Below are 25,689 nucleotides of genomic sequence, written 5' to 3'. Positions count from 1 at the left end.
TTGGGTGGGGGAGTGTGAGGTTGGAGAGTGGGAATGAAGGTGTCAGAATAGGGTGATGTTGTGAGGGGGAGGATGAGGCTGTCAGAATGGGGTGAGATTAAGAGGGGGCGAATGAAGGTGTCAGGGGGGAGGTTGGGAGGCAAGGGAGGATGGGGGGAGGAGGGGGTCTGAGATCTCTCTCTGGTGATGTGAACAGGCTTCTCCTGAATGAAAACAGATGGAGAGAGTGTGAGCAGGACACATGGCACTGCATTGAATGTTTGTGTGGTGAGTGGAACCATGGACAGGATGAGGACACAAGCTCGAGAGGGTATGAGCCTGATGGAGATATGATGATGTGTGTGAGAGTTAGTGGTGTTATCCCTTGAGGTGTGAGATCCCTGTGGCTGTGTGAAGGGCTTGTGAGTGTGTGAGTTGAGAGTAATGAGAAGAGTGAGTTACCCTGGCATAATGGATGAGACCATTCATCCTGTAGTGGCAGTAGGTGGTTGTCCTCCTTTTTGGGGCATTGGCGCTGACCACCACTGTCACCGTCTCCCAAGCCTGGTTGGTAACACCACTGCCCATCCTGCGGCCAGAGCAGAGATAGAGGGTATCACAGGGGGCCTCCACAGCATCCAAAAGGCACTCTAGTGATGCACCATTAAACATGAGGACTGCAGTCTTCTTGCCTTTCATGGACACCTTCCCTACAGTAGTCATGGCCTGGAAGCACTGAGATGTGTGTGTGCAGCTGGGCTTTAAAAATGACGCATGGTGTGATGAAGTGGAGAGGTGATTGGGGGGCGCGGGGTGGGGGGTGGGGGGGGGGGGTGGTGGTGCAGGGGATGGTGCGGGGGTGAATGACAGCCCACCCGCCATCAGAATGGCATGTCTCCTGGGAATGCATAAATAATGTGGTGGGATTGGGACGATATGGCGTGAAAACCCGCCATCACAGCTGGCGGGTAAAATGTCGTTTTACCTGCCTGCCACCGCACTTAGTGCAAATCTGGGATGATTCGGCCTGAGGTCTTATTAAGCAATGGCAGCATCCCTACCCCTGGGCTAGAAGCTTTGTGTTCAAGTCCCCCTTCAGGAATTAATAGCCATGGGAGGTGTATTCATAATTGGCTAAACAGGTTGATTATCAGCCTGTAAACACTTCCAATACGCATGATGGCAACCTGTAAGAGTGGGAGAATTTCCTGGTCAGCCATTCTGCAGAAGGCAATGGCAAACCACTGCAGCAGTTTGCCAAGCATAATCATGGACCAATCTAATGGAAGCCCATGGTCACAAATGCCCTCATAGGGCATGGTACTTGAAGAGTGAGAAGGAGACAAATGCAATATGAGGCACATAGTCAGGACCAACACAGAAACATTTATCATTTACAGAGAACAATTCTGAATAGGTTGAGAGAGAAAAAGACCTATGGTGGAATTTTCCATGCCTGCTGGCGTCAGCCGTCATGGAAGGTGTGAGCAGACAATATGGCGGGAAGGCCAAAAATTGGTTTCACTCCATTGTGAAACCAGTTTGCAATCATCCACTTGATCGGTCAATGGCGACTGTGTTTCCCCCCACCAGACATCGGGAACTTCTTTGCAATAGATCTGCATAGCTTTTCATCCCAGATCTCTGGAATTGTCATCCCACTTTGGATTATCCGGGCACATCGGTGCGATTGCACACCGACGTGCTTCACAACTGAACAGAAGTGGCATGCACCTAATGACCTGCACCAAGCAAGGGGAGAAGCTGCTGGGCTAGGGCATTACTGGGGAAGGGGGGGCATCCCAAGGTGTGTGTGGGGCACATGTTGATCTGTGCAAGTGGTCTGAAGACGGCTAGGGTTAAGTTGGCAGATGCCAGATTGGAGAGTCCACGTGGAGATGTGAGGGTGTATGTGAGAGAGTGAGTGGTGATATCCCTTGATCTGACAGTGAGTGAGGTGCCAGTGAAGGTGTGATGGGCTTGTGAGTGTGTGAGACTCGAGTGGTGAGATGGCTGCCTTACCCTGGTGGCACGAATGAATTCATTCATCCTCTTTCTGCACCAAATGGAAAGGCTCTTGTGTGCAGCATTGGCACTGACTACCACTGCCTGTGCCTCCCAAGCTGGAGTGGTGACACAGATACACTTCCTGTGGCCAGAGCAGGGATAGAGGACATCACGGCAGGCTCCAAAGGTGTCCAGAAGGTGTCCCAGGGATACATCACTGAATTGCGTGGGTGGGGGGGGGCACTCTTCTTGCCTTTTGGGGCCACGTCTTCTGTGCAGCAGTCCTGGGCTGGAAGCACTGAGAGGTGTACATGCGGCTGCACTTTAAATATGATGCCTGGCGTGGTGACTGCGTGGCGGAGTCTGCATGCCAGTGAAACAGTGTGTTTCCTAAGAATGCATGATTAATGAGGCGAGTTTGGGACAATATGGTGCAAAAACCCGCCACTGTGGCCAGCAGGTAAAATGTCCCTTTTCCCGACTACTGCTGCACTTAGTGCAAATCTGGGACGTTTCTGCCCCTAGTTGCTTTTACTCACAGATCACTCAAGTTTCTTGAACAATGCTGATAACCATAGTCAAAGCAAACAGTGTACTGTGTTGTATTAATAGAACCATTCAAAAACAGCCAAAGGATGCCATTCTGTCCTTATCTAGGCCCTTGGTTTGACCACACCTATGGAACTGCATCCAATTTAGCTCCATCACATTGTGAATGTTATAGTTGCCGGGGAAAAGGCTCAGAGGAGTGTCACAGGAATCATTCACAGCTTAAGATTTAGTTGCTCAGACAGGCTTATTATAAACCATGAATAGATTATTTCAGTGTGACATATTTGGGAGGACAATTTAAGCCACACAAGAGTAGCAATAAGTTGTTGGCTAGTGTGGTGTTTGCTGACTCTCTGCATGCCTTCAAAGGACAGTTAGATCAGTTCTTGGGAAAAAACCATGCCTTATAAAAGGTAAGCAATTTAACAGATAGCATAAGTATAATCAATGTGATCTCCTGGACTAGTTTTAATTGTTGGAAGGGGTTGGAATGGAATTTTCCAGAGGATTATTTTTCCAATTTGGTCTGGTGGAATTTTTTCTGTTTGTTTTTCTCCTGGGATATCACAAGACTGTTGCCGAGGTGTGGGCGGATGCCTCTGGCATCATAATTATGGGGGCGGGCTTTTTGGGCCAGCTGCTCTTTTCCCGTTCATTGTCTTCATATGTTTGGATATTCATTCAGTGTATCTGCCCCAAGTACTATGCTGGGACGCAGTGTCATATTTTATTCAGGTTGTGATGGGGTCACAGCACCCAAAACCAGTATATTTCCTAAACTCCTCCAACTCCATTAACAAACCGAGGCACTAAGACAAACTTCAGTCCTTGCGTGAATGTGCGTACTCAGGCAGCACTGACAATGTCTATTTTGATAGATATTTACAAAATGCTATAAAGGTGAGATAACAATAGGTCAAGCAACAGGAGACAGGTTGGGAAAAATGACAAAAGGCTCGTTTATAAAGGTTGCACTTTGAGGCTACTGTTAAAGGAGTCTAGGAGGCACAGTGAGGCAGAAGGGTTTAGGAGGGAATTTTAGAGAATAGGCCTGAGATGAACTGAAAGTTTTTGCCACAAAAGCAGAGAAAGAGTGGGAGAATGCATAGTTGAAGGACTGTAGGGCTACAGAATTGCACAGGTGAAGAAGGTTGCAAAGTTAGATATTAAGCCATTTAGAGATTTAAATTGGAAACACTGGGAAATGAGGAACTGCTGCACTCAGTGAAGAAAGAGGTGTGAAGTAAACAACAGAACACAAGAAATAAAAGCAGGAGTAGACCACGTGGCCCATCAAGCCTGCTCCGCCATTCAATACGATCATGGCTGATCTGGGCTTCAACTCCATTTTCCCCATATCCCTTAATTCTCTGTGAAACCAAAAATCTGTCCATCCCAGCCTTAAATGTATTCAATCATGGAACATCCACAACCCTCTGGGGTAGAGAATTGCAAAGATTCAGAACCCTTTGAATGGAGTATGGGGCTTCGTGCAGAACAGAAGCTGGCCAGCTGAATTTTGGAATCATGGAGGATGGATGATGAGGAACCAGCATGTCTTTTGAGTCCTGCTTTCATCATTACATTCCTATGGATTGTTCCAACTGAAATGCATTAGCTAAATGCACTGTAATGTTGCATATGTAAACATTTCTCAATGTCCATTCAGAATATTGCAGTTACCTAATAGTATGCAAATTGCTTTGTTACATTTACTGGACTAACCAACACATTTACAGTGTATCAGGTACTCAAGTTCTGCAGGGGCACTTAACTCAATGGCCCATAACTTCCAAGCTTCCGGGTGTTGTAACTAGGAGGCACCCCAAAGATGTGCTGGGGAACCTCCGTGCCCAACCACATCTCTCATCCTGCCTAAGTCTGAGAAAGGAGCGGCTGCATTTCCAGGTAAGTAACTGGGAGTGGAGTGGCAATCTGACTCTGATTGCCACTCCGTGGAAGTTCAGGCCCAGTAATGACCTTCTGATTCAGAAGGGAATGCAGTCCAACTGAGGTAAACTGGCACTCTGCTAGTTGACTTAGAGGATGAATGCTCCATTGTGTGGTACCACTCAGGAGCATCCTAGATTTGATCCGAACCTGTGCTGAGTATGGTGATCTCAACCAGAGTGACTGCTAGTCATTACAACTACCCTTAATATCCCTGGGCTAGAAGAGGAAAAATCAACCCATGTTCATGTTTCTGATCTAGCGCCAGGCCATTCAGGAGTGAAACCAGGAAACACCTTTTCTTAGGTGGAAAAGTAGAAGAAATATGGAATTCTCTCCAACATGGAAAAACTGTGGATGCTGGAACAATTGAAATGCTCAAGATTGGGATTGGCAGATTTTTATTAGTTAGGGTATTAATGGAGATGGAGTAAGCAAATGAAATGGGGTTGAGGTACAGATGATCGAATTGAATGGTGCAACAGGCTCGAGGGGCTGAATGGCCTGTCCCAATTCTTATGAACAATATTCAGTGATACTCCCTGGATTTCAGTTCTCAGGCTCTTTTGTGGTGTCCTCGACAATTGATTGCATGATGACACTTCCTGCCTAGATTCAGAGATGAGGAATGACTACTTCTCTAGCCACAGTGGGGAAACTATAGCCCAACCCCAGCACAAGAGGATGAGAAAAAAAAACGGAAGAAAAGTAACTACCCGGCCTTCCAAATTCTAAAATGAAGTTTAATGACAACATCCATGACCAGTGGCTGTGTCTGCAACAGGAACGACACATTCATGGTGCAAACATTTCCTCCAAGGCTCAACAATGAGTTTGTGACACTTCCTATCTTTAGAGGTCAATGACCATTTATGGTGTTCTGTATTTAAAACAAGAATAAACATCAACAAGAACCCAAGTGGTTGCATTTAAACACTGCTAATGACATTTCCCCTTTGCAGTGGTCAATTGTAAGGTGCTGGGACTTGGATGCTGTGTATCAATGGTCCTGAAGTGTTGGTTTTGTCAAGTACATTTCAGTATCTCCATGGAATGCACTGCCTGTAATCATGCTGCATTATTTTGCTGCAGCACAACTCCCATACATTGAGATCTAGTAGTTTTTCAGCTTGGGTAATTCATAATAAGAACTGAACAGATTGCCCAATGCAGCAACAGTCTTTAACCCATTAACAAATGGAACAAAAGGGAAATTGGCTGGTCAGCAGAATATGAAATATGAAAGTCACCAGTGCTAACATTATTCCTATCAGAAGGCTGGAAACTTTCATCATTGGAGAAGAGATTGGTTTCTTTGACAAAGAAACCCTGAGGTAATCCTATACCATTGCAAGTTTGCCACCAGTTATGCAAATTTATTTCCCAGAAACCAACATCCAAGGCCCTTAGGCTCTTTCCATATCATTCAGAAATTATCATGCATTGTCAGCAATGCAATTTACTGTATCATGTGTGCAAATTACTCAGTCATCTAGACCATATGACCTGGCAGACACTTTATAGTCTTTATGTTTCACAGTCACAATTTCAATTTATGTTATAACACATCAAGAATGAAATTATTTCAGTATTGCTTACTCAATCCTTCTGTTTACCCCTCCACTCCTCTACCCAACCCCCACCCGGTTTTGCCATCTCTAATGACATTTCAGATATTTTAGGATAAAAGTAAAAAATGTTGGCAACATTCAGCATTTCAGGCAACATCTGTGCAGAGGGAACAGTATTAACACCCTGACAAAGGGCCATCGACCTGATAAGTTATCTGTGAGGGGAAATTTAACTTTTGACCCTTCTGCAGCAGTGGTGAGGTGGAGATGAGTTTGGAGGCTGCTACTGGATAGGAAACTCAGAAGTCTGGATTTCCCCAAGTGTTCTGGAGTCTTGAAACCAAGGCATGTTTGCAATGTCACTGGCAGGTACCCCACCTGGAAACCAGCCTGTTTGACTATCTGTCAGGCAGGGCACACTGGAAAAGAGGCCGCAGGCCCCAGCCAGGTGTCGGGATAGGGGTGGCGGGTGGTTGCTTGATCATGGGGAGAGGATCTGTGGAGACAATTCTGGGTTGGAGAGGGTGGTGTTCCATCCTTAGTGGTGTCCAATTCCTTCCCCCACCCTCCTTTTGTCACCATTCACAGTCATCATATAAAGTTGTGTCTCTATTCACTTCACATTCGCTCCTGTTGGCTGAGCATCGAGGAAGACCGGAGGAGGATTTTGGACTTTGATAAGCTTGCCTGTCCTTCCTGCTGAAGGAAGCTTTGTGGAAGCATGCACTCTTCTGGGAAAAGGAAAAGGGAATTGTGAAACATCTGGAACAAATATTTAAAACAGTCTTGCTTAATTGTGCAAGTATCATGTAGCTGATTTGACAAATGATTGGGGAGTGGAAAGCAGTAAATGATTTTATTTAAATATAGTCAAATAGGAAATGTTTAACTGATTTATAAAAAAGTTGGTTGCTTTGTAATGAAGTGTGCTTGTTGACACAAAATCCCATTGTATTAAGAGTTTCAGGAATCATCTTGTATACCACTACAGACTGACAGTCTTATTTAGCATTGGTCACAAAAGTTTGACTTCAATCCCAGTAAATAGATTCAGTATTACAATCCTTTGTCAAAGTGTGTAGCAAGTATAAATCTGTGTTTGCGCGTGTTTGTCCAAGTACCTCACTAGTCAACTGGGATAATTTAATAATATAGTAGGCCAGCGAGTCATGAAAAATTGAAGGTTTCCTTATTACTGTCTGAAATATATATTTATATATATATATTCATGTATTTCAACTATGAATTTTCAAAAGAGAACCATTTATTTTAATAGATTAATATTCAGTTTTTGTCATTCTGTTCCTGTTCAGATCTAGGGTATCCATTGTTCTGTCAAAAGCAATATATGTCGCTTACTTCACATCTCAACCTGTAAGACTAATGGCCCCTGAAAACAGGCAGAGCATAGTGTAGTCTGTGAAGAGTGCCATTGCTTTTCACTCTAACATGAAAGAGATTCCAAAAGTCTTATGAACGATAGCAATATAAAGCATGACTAACATCGAGCCTTGTGCAATAATTGTAAAAATGTAAATAATAGCAATCACAGGTATAACTACCTAAAGAAGCTGCATCATTGACCAGCAAAGTTATCTAAAGGTTACTGTTTATAAATCACAATCTTATTCACTCATCTGTGATGACAACTGAATTTGTATTACTGACAGTGGTTTCTAAGCTTGCAATGTGCCAAAGCTTGTAATAGTATCATAATTAGTAGTGGCATCATAACTGCCAACAGTATTGTAGCTGGTAATTATAGAACCTTTATCATATCCTAGGAGTCCACCCAAATTGTTCTGACAGCAGCTTTTGTTGCCTTCAGCTGAGTTCGATACACATCTCTCTTCATCCTAAAAATGATTTTCTTTAAGCCTGTAAAAATATTTCTGCTGCAGTGTAATTTTGTTGGGATATGATCAGTTAGCCAATTTGATTTTGTTTTACCATTTCTCCTGCTTTTAACTCTAAGCAGGTACATGGCTTCCTTTTGCACCAGGGTGACTTTGCAAGTTCTCCCATTTTCTTCAGCATCACAACTATTCCTACGTAGTATGATCAGCCAATCAGTCACGCTCAAGTCACCTGCCACCTTTGCAAATTTAGCCCTCTTCATATATTATTAACCATCAGCTTTTCAGCAGCTTTGGCTTGAGTAATCAAGTTAAATCGAATAATGTTATAATCACTGTATCTATCCGATGCATGGAAGTTTGATATTTCATCAAGGTCGCAACTAAAACTAGCTGCAGTACTAGCTTTTTCATTAACTTGTGAGTAAAATCTTCAAATATTTCATCAGTCCTGCCTTAATACTAGTTGGACCACCATTAGACTATTGTGTACCTGGAAAATGGAAATCCTGCATCGTACAGACATATTCCAATTGCTTACTAACTTGTGCCCAAAGTGAATGATCATGATGGGGCTTGGTCTGGAGGCTTATAACAGATGCCAATGGTCAATTTTTGGCCATTAGCTTAATCTGTCTGAATACAAATTGCTTAATCGGTACCTTGTCAAATAAAATTCTTTCTCTCTCAGAACAATATAGCCTTATGTCCTTTTTGTCCTACTTTTTAGTTTCAGAATCCATTATTAAGTTTGAGTTGCACTCTTGGCCCATTATTTGCATGAAATAATGTCTCTGAAGTACATGTAAGAGATAATTTTAACAACACCCATCTGTCAGAAATCAAACAAGTGGACTGTTCAAGCTGCCCGAGGCATTGATCCACAAATATCTTGCTCTCTCTTTTTTAAATTCTTCCACAGGATGTGGGTGCCACTGACTAGGTCAGCATTTATTGCCCATCCCTAATTGCCCTTGACAAGTTGGTGGTGAGCTGCCTTCTTGAACTACTGCAGTCCATATGGTGTAGGTACACCCACAGTTGTTAGGGTGGGAGTTCCAGGATTTTGACCCAGCCACAGTGAAGGAACAGTGAGATAGTTGCAAGTCAAGTTGGTGTGTGGCTTCAAGGGCAACTTGCAAGTATTGGTGTTCCCATGAATCTGCTGCTCCTGTCCTTCTAGGTAGTAGAAGTCATGTGTTTGTAAGATGCTGTCAAAGGAGCCTTGGTGAGTTGCTGCAGTGCATCTTGCAAGTGGCACACATTGCTGCTTCTGTGCCTCGGTGGTGGAGGGAGTGAATATTGAAGGTGGTGGATGGGTGCCATTCAAGCGGGCAACTTTGTCCTGGATGGTGTCGAGCTTCTTGTGTGTTGATGGAGCAGCACTTATCCAGGCAAGTGGAGAGTATTCCTTCACACTCCTGACTGTGCTTTGTAGATGGCGCACAGGCTTTGGGGAGTCAGGGGGTGAGTTATTCTCTGCAGAATCCCTAGCATCTGACTTGTTCTTGTAGCCACAGTATTTATATGGCTGCTCCAGGTCAGTTTCTGGTCAATGGTAACCCACAGGATGTTGATAATGGGACTTTCAGTGATAGTAATGCCATTGAATGTCAAGGGGCAAAGGTTAGATTCTCACTTGTTGGAGATTGTCATTACCTGTCACTTGTGTGGTGCGAATATTAGTTGCCACTTATCAGCCCAAGCCTGAATGTTGTCCAGGTCTTGCTGCATTTGGACATGGACTGCTTCAGCATATGAGAAGGCATGAATGGTGCTGAACATTATGCAGTCATCAGCGAACATCCCCATTTCTGACCTTATGGTGGAAGAAAGAATGAAGCAGCTGAAGATGGTTGTGCCTGGAGAATTAGCCTGAGGAGCTCTTGCAGTGATATCCTGGCATTGAGATGATTGACCTCAAACAACCACAACCTTCTTCCTTTGTGCAAAGTATGACTCCAGCCAGTGGAGAGGTTTCCCCCTGATTCACAATGAATCCAATTTTGCTAGGGCTCCCTGTTGCCACATTTGGTCAAATGCTGCCTTAATATCATGGGAAATCACTCTCACCTCACCTCTGGAGTTGAGCTTTTTTGCCCATGTTTGGACCAAAGCTGTAATGAGGTCAGGGGCTGAGTGGCCCCACCAGAAACCAACTGAGCATCAGTGATCAAGTTATTACTAGACAAGTGCCACTTGACAGCACTGTTGATGATTCCTTCCAACATTTTACTGATGATCAATAGCAGACTGATGGGGCAGTAATTGGCCAGATTAGATTTCTGTTTTTTGTGGACAGAGCATACCTGGGCTCTGTTCCACATTACTGTGTAAATGCCAGTTTTGTATCTGTACTGGTATAGCTTGTCTAAGGGTGCAACTAGTTCTGGAGCACAAGTTTTCAGTACTATTGCTGGAATATTGTCAGGGCCCATAGCCTTTGCAGTATCCAGTGCTTTCAGTATCCAAGTGTATCTTGATACTACGTGGAGTGAGTCGAATTGGCTGAAAACTAGTATCTGTGATGCTGGGGACCTCCGGAGGAGGCCGAGATAGATCATCCACTCAGCACTTCTGGCTGAAAGTGGTAGCAAATGCTTCAGCCTTGTCTTTTGCTCTGATCTTCTGGACTCTCCCATCCTTAAGGATGGGGATATTTGTGAAGCCTTCTCCTCCAGTGAGTTGTTTAATTGTCCACGACTGGATGTGGCAGGGCTGCAAAGCTTAGACCTGATCCGGCAGTTGTGGGATCATTTAGCTCTGTCTATCGCATGCTGCTTTCACTGTTTGGCATACAAATAGTCCTGTGTTGTAGCTTCACCAGGTTGACACCTCATTTTTAGGTATGCCTGGTACTGCTCCTGGCATGCCCTCCTGCACTCTTCATTGAACCAGGGTTGGCCCCTCTGGCTTCATGGTAATTGTAGTTCCATACAATTCTGCTGTTGCTGATGGCCCACAGTGTCTCATGGGTGTCCAGTTTTGAGTCGCTAGATCTGTTAGAAATCTATCCCATTTAGCATAGTGGTAGCACCACGCAATACAATGGAGGGTATCCTCATGGTGGAGATAGAGCTACGGCTCAACAAGGACTGTGCACTGGTCACTCCTACCGATACCGTCATGGACAGATGCATCTGCAACAGTTAAATTGGTGAGGGCAAGGTCAAGTAGGTTTTTCCCTCTTGTTGGTTCCCTCGCCACCTGCCACAGAACCAGTCTAGCAACTATGTCCTTTAGGCCTCGACCAGCTCAGTCTGTAGTGGTGCTACCAAGTCACTCTTGGTGATGGACATTGAAGCCCCCCCATCCAGATTACATTCTGCACCCTTTCCACCCTCCAAGTGGTGTTCAGCATGGAGGAGTACTGATCTATCAGCTGCGGGGGAGGGGTAGGCAGTAACCAGGAGGTTTCCTTGCCCATGGTTGACCTGATGCCATGAGGCTTCATGGGATATAGCGTCAATGTTGAGAACTCCCAGGGCAACTCCCTCCCGACTGTAAACCACTGTGCTGCCACCGTTATCCTGTTAGTGAGACAGGACATGCACAGGGATGGTGATGATGGATGTCTGGGACATTGACCCTAAGGTATGATTCCGTTAGTATGACAAGTCTATGGGACAGCTCTGCCTATTTTGGCACAGCCCCCAGATGTTAGTATGGAGGACTTTGCAAGGGAAATGGGGCTCGGTTTCCATTGTGCCTCCGGTGCCTAGGTCAATGTCATGCGGTCCATCCAGTTTCATTCCTTTTTCCAGGCTTTGTTCAGTTTTTCATACAACTGAGTTTCTTGCTAGGCCATTTCAGAGGGTATTTAATAGTCAACCACATTGCTCTGAGTCTGGAGTCATATGTAGGCCAGGCCAGGTAAGTATGACAGATTTCCTGGCGTTAGTCAACCAGCTGGGACTTTACAACAATAGTTTCATGGTCACTTATCTTTTCCTGACTCCCCAAAGCCTGACCACCATCTACAAGGCACAAGCCAGGAGGGTGATAGGATATTTTCCAATTGCCTGGATGAGTGCATCTCCAACACTCAAGAAGCTTGACACCATCTAGGAAAAAGCAACCCGTTTGTTTGGCACTCCATCCACAAACACTCATGGTGTCCACCACCGATGAACAGTGACAGCAGTGTGTACCATCTACAAGATGCACTGCAGGAATTCACCAAAGTTCCTTCGACAACACCTTCTAAACCCACAACCGCTATCATCTAGAAGGTCAAGGGCAGCAGACACATGGGAACATCACTACCTGGAAGTTCCCCTCCAAGCCATTCACCATCCTGACTTGGAAATATATCGCTGTTCCTTCAATGTCGCTGGGTCAAAATCCTGGAATTCCCTCCCTAACAGCACTGTGGGTGAACTGACACCACATAGACACAGCGGTTCAAGAAGGCAGCTCACCACCACCTTCTCAAGGGCAATTGGAGATGGGTGATAAACACTGGCTTAGCTTGCCATGCCCACATGTCATGAATTAATATATTAAAAAATCTATTACCAAGACTAGCTTTTAATTCAGATTTATTAATTGAATTTAAACTCCATCAGCTGCCATGGTGGGATTTAAACCCACTCCCCCAGAGTATTAGCTTGGACTTCTGAATTACTCATCTGGTGACGTTACCACTACAGCACCATCTCCCCATTCCTGCAGTCTACAATTTAATCCTGTTTTCCTGAGCAGGTAAGAAAGATATCAGATAGAAGGCAGTTAGATCATTCCTTAATTATGCAAATTGGGTTTCAATGACATCATCAGGGCCCAACTATTATTAAAACCATAGGCTTGCGTGGGGTGAAGTGGGCATTTTCTGGTAGGAAACTGATGCAGATGAGGTCTGGAAGTTAAAGCCAATTAGCTTTTCTGACAGATTAACATAGTAGGAGGAGGAACCATGCTAAAGAAGGACAAAAGAGAACATTTTTAGACTTTCCCTGTGGCGCCAGGAGGAACAGGAATGGTTAAACCTCTAGTTGAGTTAGTATTAATAAGAACTGATCTATTTTTTTTCCCCAAAAATAAGCTAGAGTGTTAGCATTCCCCAACCCAACTAATGTATAGCTCCCCTCCCCCAATAGTTGCCTCATATTTACAGGCAAACTTTAAGTACTGAACCCATTCAAATGAAAGCCATAATTCCTAAAGTGCTTACCTTGTCACCTGAATGCCTTCCATAACTACTAAGGTATCATATCTTTTAATGGCATCATAACTGGCAATAGTACTATAACTAATAATGGTGTAATCACTGTCAGTATTACCGTAGCTTGCAATGATGTAACTTATAATGGCAACTTGTCTAGTAAGCTTAATTTATCTGGTAATGATAATATAATTGGAAATAATATCATAGCCAGCAATGGCACCAAAAGGCTGACAATAATTTAGCAGCTGATAATGGTATAGTAACTGGTAATAGTCACAAATCTGGCAATGGTAACATAGTTAGCTATGATACCATAACTGGCAATGGTATATGGTATCACAGGTAATAGTATGAAATGGGGCTGAATAACATACTCCACAATTGGGATTGTTTTCTGTTTCATAGAGTGTATTATGGGGTGCTATTTATGATGTCATCACACCAGTTTCTGATAAAATGGCAGTTAGGGGGGTCAGAAAGTTGGGGACCTGCATGCGTTATTTAAATCTCAATTTAAAAGGCAACTGAGCAACTTAACTACCCATCTCACTGCCGTAATACAGTCAGAAGGCAATAATACACCTTCAGGGTGAGATTTATGACAGGTAGGATATCTGATTTTTTAAGAGCAAGTTTGTTTGGGTGGGTTTTAAAACTGCAGCTGAGGCCAGACTCTCAGTTTTGCAGTTCAAACTCAATTGACTGCTTCTGAGTACGCAGAGTGACATTTTGAATAATTTTTTTTCATGAGGAGGAATCTCCTCTCATTCAGAGGGGTCTTTTGGTGGTTCCTTGAATATTCTCCTGTCTGTACCTCAGGGGTGAGGGATGAAAACTCTCAGAGATAGTTGGGGTTTGTGATCTCAGTTGGAGACACAATCTCCAATGAGGAGAGGAGAAGGCTTAGAAGGAGGCAGAGTTGGGTGAGAAGAAAGGAACACAGGGAGGTTCAGGATGCTATAGATCCTCACAAAGGGGACATAGCAGTGCCAGACCCTAAGGAGGCACAGGCAAGCTTATGTCACCCCAAGAGTATACAGGCAGACTCAGTGCAGAAGAAGAATCAGGTTTTCAAGGGCAGCTGTGACATCACTGTGTGACATGCTCACAGGGGAGATCTCATCCAACTGCTTTGGGCACACCCGACACCTGTCACATTGAAACTGACAGTGGCACATTCCTTCTTCACAACAGGCTTATTACAAACAGTCTGTGGAGCCCTCAGTGGGATAACACAGCCTGCTGCACACCATTGCATCAAGGCGGTCACAGATGCAATGTCCTGAAGGCTGGAAATTACATCTCCTTCATGCAGGATGACCAAAGCCAGATGAATAGACCCTAAGGATTTACAGCAATTGCAGGTTTCGCCGAGTGTGCAGGGAGCCATTGCCTGCCTGCATGTAGCTATTAAGGCTCCTGTTGGACAGCCAAGCATCTTCAAAAACAGAAAGGGCTTCCACTAGATCAATGTGCAGCTCATGCGCAACAATAATCAGCTGGGCATTCAGGTATGTGCCAGTTACCTGGGCAGCAGTCACGTCTCATACACCCTTACAAACTCGCAGGTTCCAAATCTTTTCACTGGCCCGGATTCCTTGGAGGGATGGCCACTAAGTGATAAGGACAATCTACTGAAAAGATGGCTAATGTTGCCTGTTAGGGTGCCCATACCTAACACAGAAAGGTGGTACAATAAGAGTCACGCCAGCACCAGGACCATAGTGGAGCAGACCATCAGTCTCCTGAAGATGAGATTCTGATGCTTGAACAGATCTGGAAGTGCGCTACAGTAGTCCCCCTCACATATGTCCCTGATGGTCGTGGTTTGCTGTGCACTCTAAAACATTGTCATCCAAAGAGGAGATGCCCTGAAGGACGATGACATGCCAGATGGAGGCCAATCCTCTGAGGACAAGGGCTATATGATGAGTTAAGGGACCACAATGATGCCCCTGCTGATGGCCCTGGCAGTGATCAAGTGGATAGCTGTGACAGCTGAGGTGCCTTAATACGTGAAATGTTACTATAGTATATCTTGGCACTGCTACAGAAGAGATTTGGTGAACTATTCGCCCTCCTTGTCCCAGTACTCGGCTTAGCTGGTCACGTCGATCATATGCTGCACACAGGAGGGCACCAAGGACAGCCTCACTGAATCTAGGGGCAGCTTTGCCTCTTTCAGAAGGCCTCTCCCCTTGCTCCAATAGCACAGATATCTATGCATGGAAAAAAGTTATAAAGGTACAACTCCTCAAAGCCAAAAGGTGGGAGACTTGTTGATTTTTAACATTCCTGCCACCTATGAACATTGACATGGTTGGCAGAGATTGGCTAAAATTTAAATTGATTTACCTGACCAGACAGGAAAATGCACCAGTTTTCATTATGAATAGCAGGTACACTCAATTGATCATCTGGTGGCTCACCTGACACTGTCCTGTGCCAGGGGGCCCTTTAAAGGGCTGGCCATTATCTTGTTCCAGGTCTCGGCCTACAGTCTCAAAGATGGGACATCTCGCCCTCCAGCACTCATTGGCAGGATGCCAGTCTGTAGCCCACCCTTGCCACTAATTCACAGTAATTACCATATTATCAGGCGCGCACCGACGGCGGGCCCAGGAGCCGGAAGGCTGACGACTATTATTCAGCCCACTATCTCTCCTGTTTGGGATTATAGATGACTATAGAACCATAGCTGGAAATGGTTTGATATTAAAATGATTTGCATTGGTGCTCGACATGACACAAAATAATTTTATTGCTAGATGAGAAACATTTGGGGATAACATGTAAAATTTTAGAGAGATCTGACTTAGAATCTTTAGGATCTTTGGGCACAGTGTGGTCAATTTTAACTTGCCACCCAGGCGTTGAACTGACAATGTGGATCAGTCACCCATTACAGGAACTATGTACTTTTCATTTACACTGAAGTCAATGGGTAGCCAATCCCAATCTCCGGTTTTATATCTGGGCAGCAAGTTGAAAAATATTATCCCTTAATACCTTCATATTGCTGCTAGATTACTTTACAAAATGGTTACAATAACCTGCTCCATTGATTAAAAAAAGCAGACAATGCTCTTCCTGCCTTTGAAGGCTGCCTTTGAGGGCTGGACCAAAAGTGGGGCCCAACCCCACTGGTGAAGTCTGGCTGCCCACTTGTGCAATCTTAATGGAGGTAGTCATTTAAGAAGCCGCCTCCAGGAGTGGTGTCCAATTAAGAATGGCAGGTGGAATAGGCACCCGACTGACCCAATGAGAGGGCCTGCAGTGATGACCTACAGAAGCCAAATCGGGAAAGGTGGGTGCTGCTGCGGCAGACAGGAGAATGAGTGGGTACATCAAATGGAGGCCAACGGCTACAGCTCTAACCCTGTGGCAGAAGCGGCTCTAAGTGAGGGTTAGGGGATAAATAAAGGTGGGGAGGGCGGCGGGGGGCTGCTCTCTGGAACCTCAGTTTGCAGCCACTAATAGGCTACCCACCCTGCCAGCTGGGTAGTCATTTCTGTTGCTTACCTGTCTAAGGGATCTGCTGACCCGACAGTGACATTTCAAATGTCTCTCCTGATCATGAGTCTAGCCCCACCTCTGTGGGTGTCAGAAAATTCCACCCTATGTATCATCCCTGAGTTACTGATGTTTGTAGTATTTCGCGCATGTATTGGGAAGAACTCAAAGTTCAAAGCTCACTATAGCCAAAACCAACTTAACACATACATTTAGCCTCATTACAAGGCTACATATTTATTTTGTCCGTATTTCCTTATAACTGCCACGGTCTATGGAAGCTTGGTCTCTCCTTGTGACTGACTGATGCTTTAATTATATGGAATTAACAAAGTCCCATGTGCACAGACTGGAATACAGTCACACATGTGCTAAATTAATGCCATTCAGAAGCCAGCATGTTTAATGCAATTGGAAATAGTTAACAGCAAATAGTTATCACAAAGTGGTAAACTGAAATACACATGACTAGGTTTTCAAAATGTTTCTGATGTGTGTTTTTATTTTCTGGTTGAATTTCTCATATTAATATTTAAGACAGCTCTCCTAGAATAATTCTCCAGACAGAAAATGCAGATGGGAAGTAACTGCAACTGAACAACACATGTCAACAGCACTTCTGTACATAGCGATTTATGCCAAATTCTCAAAAATGACCAAAACATTATGATTCAGTCTCAGCTTGAGTCATTATCTGGAGCATCACCATCTTTCAAAAGGTCCACAGGAAACTGTGTAGCCCAAATTTTATTGAATCATTGGCCAAAATAATTCCATTAGAAATATTTCATGCAGTTGAGAGGTCTTTTGTTGTTGCCATTGCTAATGTTGCCTTGAAGCTTTCTAAAATTACATACATTATCCATCTAGGACAAGTGAAATTTGACACTTGAGATTTTGCATTGCTTGTTTTTAGTTATAATATGTCCTGCATTCTTCTTGCTGCAATTGTACAAGGCCTTGGTGAGACCACACCTGGAATATTGTGTGCAGTTTTGGTCTCCTTATCTGAGGAAGGATGTACTTGCTATAGAGGGAATGCAGCGAACGTTTACCCGACTGATTCCTGGGAAGGCGGGACTGACATATGAGGAGAGATTGAGTCGGTTAGGATTATATTCGCTGGAGTTCACAAGAATGAGGAGGATCTCATAGAAACCTATAAAATTCTAACATGACTATACAGGTAGATGCAGGAAGGATGTTGCCGATGCAGGGGGAGTCCAGACCCAGGGGTCACAGTCTGAGGATATGGGGTAAACCATTTAGGATTGAGATGAGGAGAAATTTCTTCACCCAGAGAGTGGTGAGTCTGTGGAATTTGTTACCACAGAAAGTAGTTGAGACCAAAACGTTGTATGTTTTCAAGGAGTTAGATACAGCTCTTGGGGCAAAAGGATCAAAGGATATGGGGAGAAAGCAGGAGCAGGCTATTGAGTTGGATGATCAGCCATGATCATAATGAATGGCGGAGCAGGCTCAAAGGGCCGAATGGCCTACTCCTGCTCCTAGTTTCTATATTTCTTTGTTCATGTTGTAAGGATGGCCGAGTTGTACTACTGATAATAGATTTGACCTGCAGATATTTCTTGGGTTTACTTACAACATACTCAGCAGCAACTACATGTGTGTTTTCAACTCCAGCTCTATCTCCACAATGACTGCTGAGGTAGCCCACGCTACTCTCCTATTGGTTACTACAGATCATGTGATCTTCCTTAACAAGTATTATCCTTAAAGGCACATTACACACTAAATAAAACCATAATTACTACATTCCTCCCCCTTTAACTCAGCTATACATATTATATTTACAAGTACATATTTTTCAAGACAACATCATATTTACACTAGGTAAGGAATTTGCAAGTTCAGTCTTTTAGGTGGTTTCCTGTAATGTGTGGAATGTCGCAGCTCCACAACTTCAGATTCTTTGTCAGGAATCTCCTTTTTCAGAGTTACCTGAACATCAGGTGCTTCAGTGGGCACTTGCATTCTGTAGCCTCAACTCTTACAGGAACATCAGACATGTCAGTCCTGGGTTGAGTATCCTCAACAGGAAACGCAGATCAGGTCATGGTCACTGGTGGAACCAAATCTTAGTGATTTATCTCTCTCTTCTTTAAATGGTCCACATGTTTGTGAATGATCCGGTCCTCCACCTCCACATAGTAAGATAGAGGTCAAGTCCCCACACTTATTTCACCCGGTAACTACTTTGGTCCTTCCCTGAAGTCCTTCACGGTAAATTTCCTCTCATGACTATGCCAGTCATGGCTAGTTTTCTGGTTCCCCTGACTCCTTTCCAGCTTCCCCTCTAAATTCATCATTATTAAGCTCAACCTTATCTTGAGACAACATTTCAACAATAACTCCATAGGTGTGACACCTGCTGTTGTGTGAGGGTTGGCCCTGTAATGAAAACGAAAGTGTGCTAGCTTGGTTGCCAAGGAATCACAAGTTAGCTTTTTCGTGCCTGCTTTGAATGTTTGAACCACCCTTTCAGCCAGTCCATTTGAGGAAGGGTGGCATGGTGCAGTTTTTACATGAGTGATATCATTGAGGCTGATAAACCATTGAAACTCAGCACTCATAAATGCTGTGCCATTATAAAAAACGATTACTTCTGGTAGTCCGTGAATGACAAAACTCTGACGTAGTTTCTCAATTGTAGCAGCTGACATTGGTGACTTCACTTCATATATGTCCAACCATTTTGAATCCCAGGAAAGGTCCAATGTAGTCAATGTGTAGCCACACTCAGTGTCTACCTGGCCACACCCATGGGTGCACAGGGCTGCCACTGGCAACTTTTGCAGTTGCTGATATTGCACACAATGCTGTACTAAACTCTTTATTTCGCCATCCATCCCTAGCCACCATAGATAGTTGCGTGCTATGATCTTCATTCGGGAAATTCCTGGATGGGCACAGTGTAGTTCAATTAAAAGTGGCTCCCTTCCCTTTGGAGGAACTATCACTCATGGTCCCCACAATAAGATGCCATCCTGGCTAGTTATTTCATGCCTTCTGGTGAAGTACAGTTTCATTTAGTCAGATGTGGGCTCCTGTGACCAACCATGTAGCACTTGTTCTCATACCTGAGATAAGACTGGGTCCTGATTTGTCCAGTTTCTAATCTGTTGAGCATATACCAGCGAGGAATCTAAGAAATTTAACAGTAAAACAAGTTCCTGTGGAACTGGGACGTGCTCATCATTTTCTTGTAAAGGCAAATGACTAAGAGCATCTGTGTTTGCGATTTGATTGCCAGGCCTATGTACGAAAGTGTATTCAAATGTTGCCAGAATTAAAACCCATCATTATATTCTTGCTGAGACTATGGGTGGTATTGCCTTGTCCTCATTAAACCATCCTAGCAATGGCTTATGGCCTGAAACATTTGAAAATTGGCAGTCGTGTACATGCTGGTGAAATTTCTTGACACCAAAGATGATGGACAGGCCTTCTTTTTCTATCTGCGAGTATCCCTTTTCCGCTGTGGTGAGAGTTCTTGATATGTAACCTAGTGCTGTTCATGCCGATGGGATAGCACTCATCCCACTGGGAGATGCATCACATGTCAACATCAATTCTTACATCTGGTTGTAATGCACTAATAGATTGGACGAGTGCAAAAATTGTTTCACCTTTATGAAAGCTTCTTTCTGGGGTGCCTCCCAAGACCAACGTTGGTTCTTTTTGAGTAGAGGCTGCAGGGAGGGGTAGCACTGTAGACAAATTGGGTAAGAACCGCCCATAATAGTTGATCATTCCTAGGAATGGTTTGAGCTCTGAGGCATTCTTTGGCGCAGGTACCTCTCTTATGACTCTCATTTTTTCCTCAACCGGTTGGAGGCCCCGTGAATATAGCTGGTGACCCAAATAGATTACTCCCCTCACTTGGAACGTGCACTTTTCTTTTTTTAAATGCACTCCAGCTTGCCAGAAACATTTTAAGACTTCTTCTACGTTTGCCAAATGCTCTTTTTCAGAGAATCCTGTCACTAATACACCATCTAAATAGACTACAACCTGGGGCAGTCCCTGAAGTAAGCTTTCCAGTGTTATCTGAAAGATGGTGCAAGCTGAGGAGGAGCTGAAAGGCATTCATATATATTGGTATAACCCTTTGTGGGGATTAATTGTGACAAATTCCCAGGAGGGATTATCCAATTCTAGTTGTTGATAAGATAACTCATGTCAAGCTTCATGTATGTTGTCCTTTTTTCCAGCTTGGCATACAGGTCTTCGATTTTTGGAATGGAGTGCCTGTCTAGCTTAGCTACTTTATTAACCGTCAGTTTGTAGTCTCCACAAATCAGATACTTTGGTCAGGTTTAAGGATGGAGACTATGGATGCTGCCCTTTCTGAGAATTGAACAGGTTGTATAACAGCCAGTTTCTCTCATCTGTTCAGTTCATTGTCGACTTTTTCTCGCAGGGCATATGGCACTGGTCTCGCCTTCATGAAGCGAGGGGTTGCTTCCGGATCTACATGAATCTTTGCCTGCAGCCCTTGCATTTTCCCCAGTTTGTCCTTGAAGGTGATGGAGGACTTTCAAAATAGATCTGGTACCCCACTTGCTCTTAACTGGAAAATTTCAGTCCATTCTAACTTAATCTCCTTTAACAAATTTGGCCTCAGAAGGCTTGGCCTTTCACCTGTGACCATCATTAAAGGTAGCTTTGCCGATTGGCTTCCTTAATGGGCAGTTACTCTGCTTATGCCTTTTACTTGAGTGTCTTCACCTGTATATCTTTTTAACTAGGCAGCTGTTTCTTCTAAACTTAATTGATGTTCACCATTATCCAGATATCTGAAGGTATGTCCCCAATTACTGTAGTGGAAGCTTCCGTATCCACTTCCATTTTAACAGATTTGCCATTTACTTTCACTGTGACAAATATTGGTTCTGTCTTTCCAACTTTCAGATTAAACAATGAGTAAATGTCTGAATTTGTTGTTTCAGGCTCTTCTACATTGTGGATTTCATTGGGCTTCTTCTTTTGTTTAGAAGCCTGCTTGAATCTTTCTTGCATTGCATCATCATACATCTATTTCTGTGACAATAGTAGCATTCAAATTTTTAAAACTGCCAATCGCTAAAAGACTGATTGTTTCCACCTCTATTAAAATTATTCTTCAATTTTGCTGCTAGGTTATTATTCTTTATTCTTCGGCTAGCGGGGGCTGTTTTCTGCTTCTTGGCAAAGTCTTGCATTTTTGCACCCTTTTCAGCTGAGGTTTCCCACCCGATGTGGAGGATGGTGCCATCTTGCACACCCTGTATTGCTTTTGAATATTTTACTGCATTTTCTATGGCCAGCGCTGTCTCTAGTGCCTTCTTGAAATCCAGATTCTCTTTGGACAATAGTCTTTTCTGAATACTGTCTTCTTTAACACCACACACTAAACAATCTCTGAGCATGTCATTGAGAGTCCAACTCACAAATTCTGTTCTCTGCTTCAAATTTGCCATGTAGCATGCAATTGTCTCACCTGAGGCTCTATTTCCTGAATTAAATCTAAACCTCTGCATCGAGACTGAAGGCTTTGGTTGGAAATGACCTTTCACAAAGTCCACCAATTCATCAACATTTTTTGAATCTGGGGCACTGGGTGCCATCAAACTTCGAATCAAACCATGGGATTTGCTCCCACAAGTACCCAAGAGGATCACTCGCTTCTTCTCTTCCCCCGTAATCTCGTTTGTTTGAAAAAAGAGTTCTATGTAATGAGACTAATAGTCTGTGGCCGGTTCAAAAGGATCAATTCTCCCAAACTGTGGCATTTTGAGAGGGGATAACTTCTTCAATTCTAATGGAGCTTGCCACTTACAATCGCTGGGTAAGGTACAGTGCCGATTTCTTTCTATGTTGGTTTCTTCTGTTCAATCCTGTTTTATCCTCATCGCCAGTTTGTTGTAAGGGTGGCCAAGTTGTACTGTTAACAATAGAGTTGATCTGCAGATATTCTTGGGTGGAAACACAAGTTTTTTTATAACATAGTCAGCAACAACTACATGTGTGCTTTCAGCCCCAAATCTATCTCTACACTGACTGCTGAGGGAGCCCGCACTACTCCTATTGGGTACAACAAATCATGTGAGCTTCCTTAACAAGTATTATTCTTAATGGTACATTACACACTAAATAAAATCATAATTATAACAGTTCAAATGCTTAACTCTCTTTTATTACTGTGTATTCAAGAGAATTTAAAAAAAACTGCAGGGAAAAGAGTAAAGCAGAGAAATTATGGAAGACCTATACATTAATTTGAGTAAGGATAGGTTGGCTGGGCCAACTTATTTAAATTTGATGGGCAAGTTGCCAGTGCAAATTGTCTGGCAATTGGAAAGCTCACCCATTTTGGGGAGAATGCTTTAGGGCAAACCTTGCTATAGTGGCCTGGACATCTTAAAGTAGAGGTACTGCCCTCATTAAGGGAGCAATTAAAGGTTGCCTCTGAACTAGAGGCAAAAATCATTAACTGAAAGAATAGCAAGATGTTCATATAATTCCCTGGAGGCATTAGTTGAGAAAGTAATGATGAGGGGAAAATATCCTAATTCCATCAAACAACAAGTTATATTTATTTAGCACCTTTAATGTTGAAATATCGCAAGACGCTACACAAGAGCATAATAAAACAAAATATGACACCAAGCCACATAAGGAGATATTAGGTCAGATGACCAAAAGCTTGGTTAAAGAGTAGGTTTTAAGAAATGTCTTAAAGGATGAAAGCAGGGTGGAGAGGTAGAGGGTTGTAGGGAGGAAATTCCTGAGCTTTGGGCCTACGCAGGTGAAGGCACAGCCACCAATGCTGGAGCAATTATAACTGGGAATCAATGCAGATAACTTGCAGGGCTGCGGCGTTGTCAGTGATTACAGGCTGAGGGAGGGAAAACGCCATGGAGGGATTTGACAATGACGAAGGAGAATTTTAAAGTCAAGGCATTGCTTGACCAAGAGATACAGTTGGTCAGAGAGCACAGGGATGAAAGCAGAATGGGATTTGCTGTGAGTTAAGACATCAGCTGGGCTTGCCACATCACACTGCCAGGAGGCATAAGGGGCTCGATTTTTGCCGAGTCAGGATAACTTGGAAGTCCTTTAAAAATGGCATGCAAGTCCTGATTTTGGGATACCTGATTCCAATGCCGGGGTTTCCAATTTTCAGAAGCTCCTTTTAAGGGTACAGTCTGGTTCGGGTGATGAACTCACACCCTGCACTTTCAACCTGCCTGGCTCAGTTTCAGAGATAGGCATGTCCTAGTCCTCCAGAATTTTTAGGGAGTTGGGCCTGCTATGCTGTCAATTGGACAATGTTTATTCATAGAAGATAAAGAGGTTTCTAGTGCTTGCAGCTTCAACTATTGATAATTTAAAGGGTCTGGATGATTGTCACATTTATTGGACTGTAGTGAAAGGAGTTTTTTTTATTGAGAAAGTGGAAAGTTATCAGTTAACAACTGGTTATTTTTAAGGCTTTTTTGCACATCCTATTGTTACTTTTGGGTTCACTGGTTTTATACAGTGTATAGTATATGAATGTGCATGAATGTCCCATAGTTTAGCATGAAGGCATGAGCGGTCATGGGGGTGTTGGGTAGGGACATACCTTGGCATATGAGCATGAGGAGCCATGAGGAGTAGATGTTTGTCGCGGAGCATACTTCAGTATGGGGGCATGGATGACTCGTGGGGAATGTGTGGGCATGAGGGGCTGTGAGGGTTGAGGGCTGGAAGGCCTTTCTGTTTTTATTATAACTGGAACAAAGTTCCACATCACTGAGGCGGGCCTTTTAAACAGCTCACCTCTGCATCCCAACACCCCCATCTCCCCCAGAATGAAAATCCCTTTCTTCCTGACACTTTCGCCCAAGGCAGAGTGTCTGTGCCTGGAATGTTCACGACTCCTGCTACCCTGAATGAAACTCCAGCCCAAGGTGTATACACTTCCAGTTAAACATCTTGGGCCTGGAAGCAGTGCAGGAATAAATTCAATCAACTGGCATGGCCTGTTCTTGTTATCGTTGTGAGCACCATTTCCCCGTAACAACATCAATAAAAATTTTGATATTATTGGTTCTTGACATTCCCAGTTTAGTTTCTTACCAACCAGTTAGTGGTTAACCTTCAGTGACTACTTCTGTTGTTTTTCTAAATTTTGTCACTGCCCTGACTATTAATATATGTACACACACACTTGCAAACCACACACAAACACACATGCACGCACGTACACATGTGTGCACACCACACATATGCGCGCACACACACATGCGCACACACACGTGTGCATGCATGCACACACACACACCTCTTGCATACAATTAGACCCACATGAGGCATGTGCTTCACATGATACCACTTCATCCCAGTTACCTGCCCAGCCCCTCAAAGTGTCTCACTGCCAGTCCCTCAAATGCACCTTCCAACATGGCCATCAAGTCCTGGAGTGGGACCCGAACACAAAGCTTCTGACTCAGAGGTAGGGATACAGCCAACTGTTCTATAAGACCTCCTTCCCCTTCAGCATATTGTGCAACTGCGTGTGGGAGAGGAGACCAGGCTGCCTGAGCAGAAGCTCAAACGTTGCTTTGCACAAGACCTTCTCAGGACCAACATGCTATGAAAGAAAGGCCACTGAAAATCTTTGAGTCCTTTGTACCACAAGAAGAACCAAATACCTCTTTCGATATTGTCCCTGAGGTTGTACCTAGGAGAAACAATAGAATGTCAACGGAGGTCCCCAGCATCACAGATGCCAGTCTTCAGCCAATTTGATTCACTCCATGTGGTATCAAGAAACGGCTGAAGGCACTGGATACTGCAAAGGCCCTGATAATATTCCAGCAATAGTACTGAAGACTTGTGCTTCAGAACTTGCTATGTCCCTAGCCAAGCTGTTCCAGTACAGTTACAACACTGGCATCTACTCAGCAATGTGAAAAATTGCCCAGGTATGTCCTGTACACAAAAAACAAGACAAATCCAACCAGGCCAATTAATGCCCCATCAATCTACTCTCGATCATCAGCAAAGTGATGGAAAGAGTCATCAACAGTGCTATCAAATGGCA

The 25,689-nt window shown here is 43.9% G+C and overlaps 1 pseudogene; it reads right to left on the bottom strand.

The window, feature by feature from the left end:
• LOC121282458 overlaps nucleotides 1-25,689 on the bottom strand; it is a 323,736-nt pseudogene that overhangs the window by 54,771 nt on the left and 243,276 nt on the right.

Source organism: Carcharodon carcharias, chromosome 9 (genome assembly GCF_017639515.1).
Source record: "Carcharodon carcharias isolate sCarCar2 chromosome 9, sCarCar2.pri, whole genome shotgun sequence".
NCBI classification, from domain to species: Eukaryota; Metazoa; Chordata; class Chondrichthyes; order Lamniformes; family Lamnidae; genus Carcharodon; species Carcharodon carcharias.
Note: the sequence above shows the minus strand (reverse complement) of the source record. Positions and strands in the feature narration are given on the sequence as shown.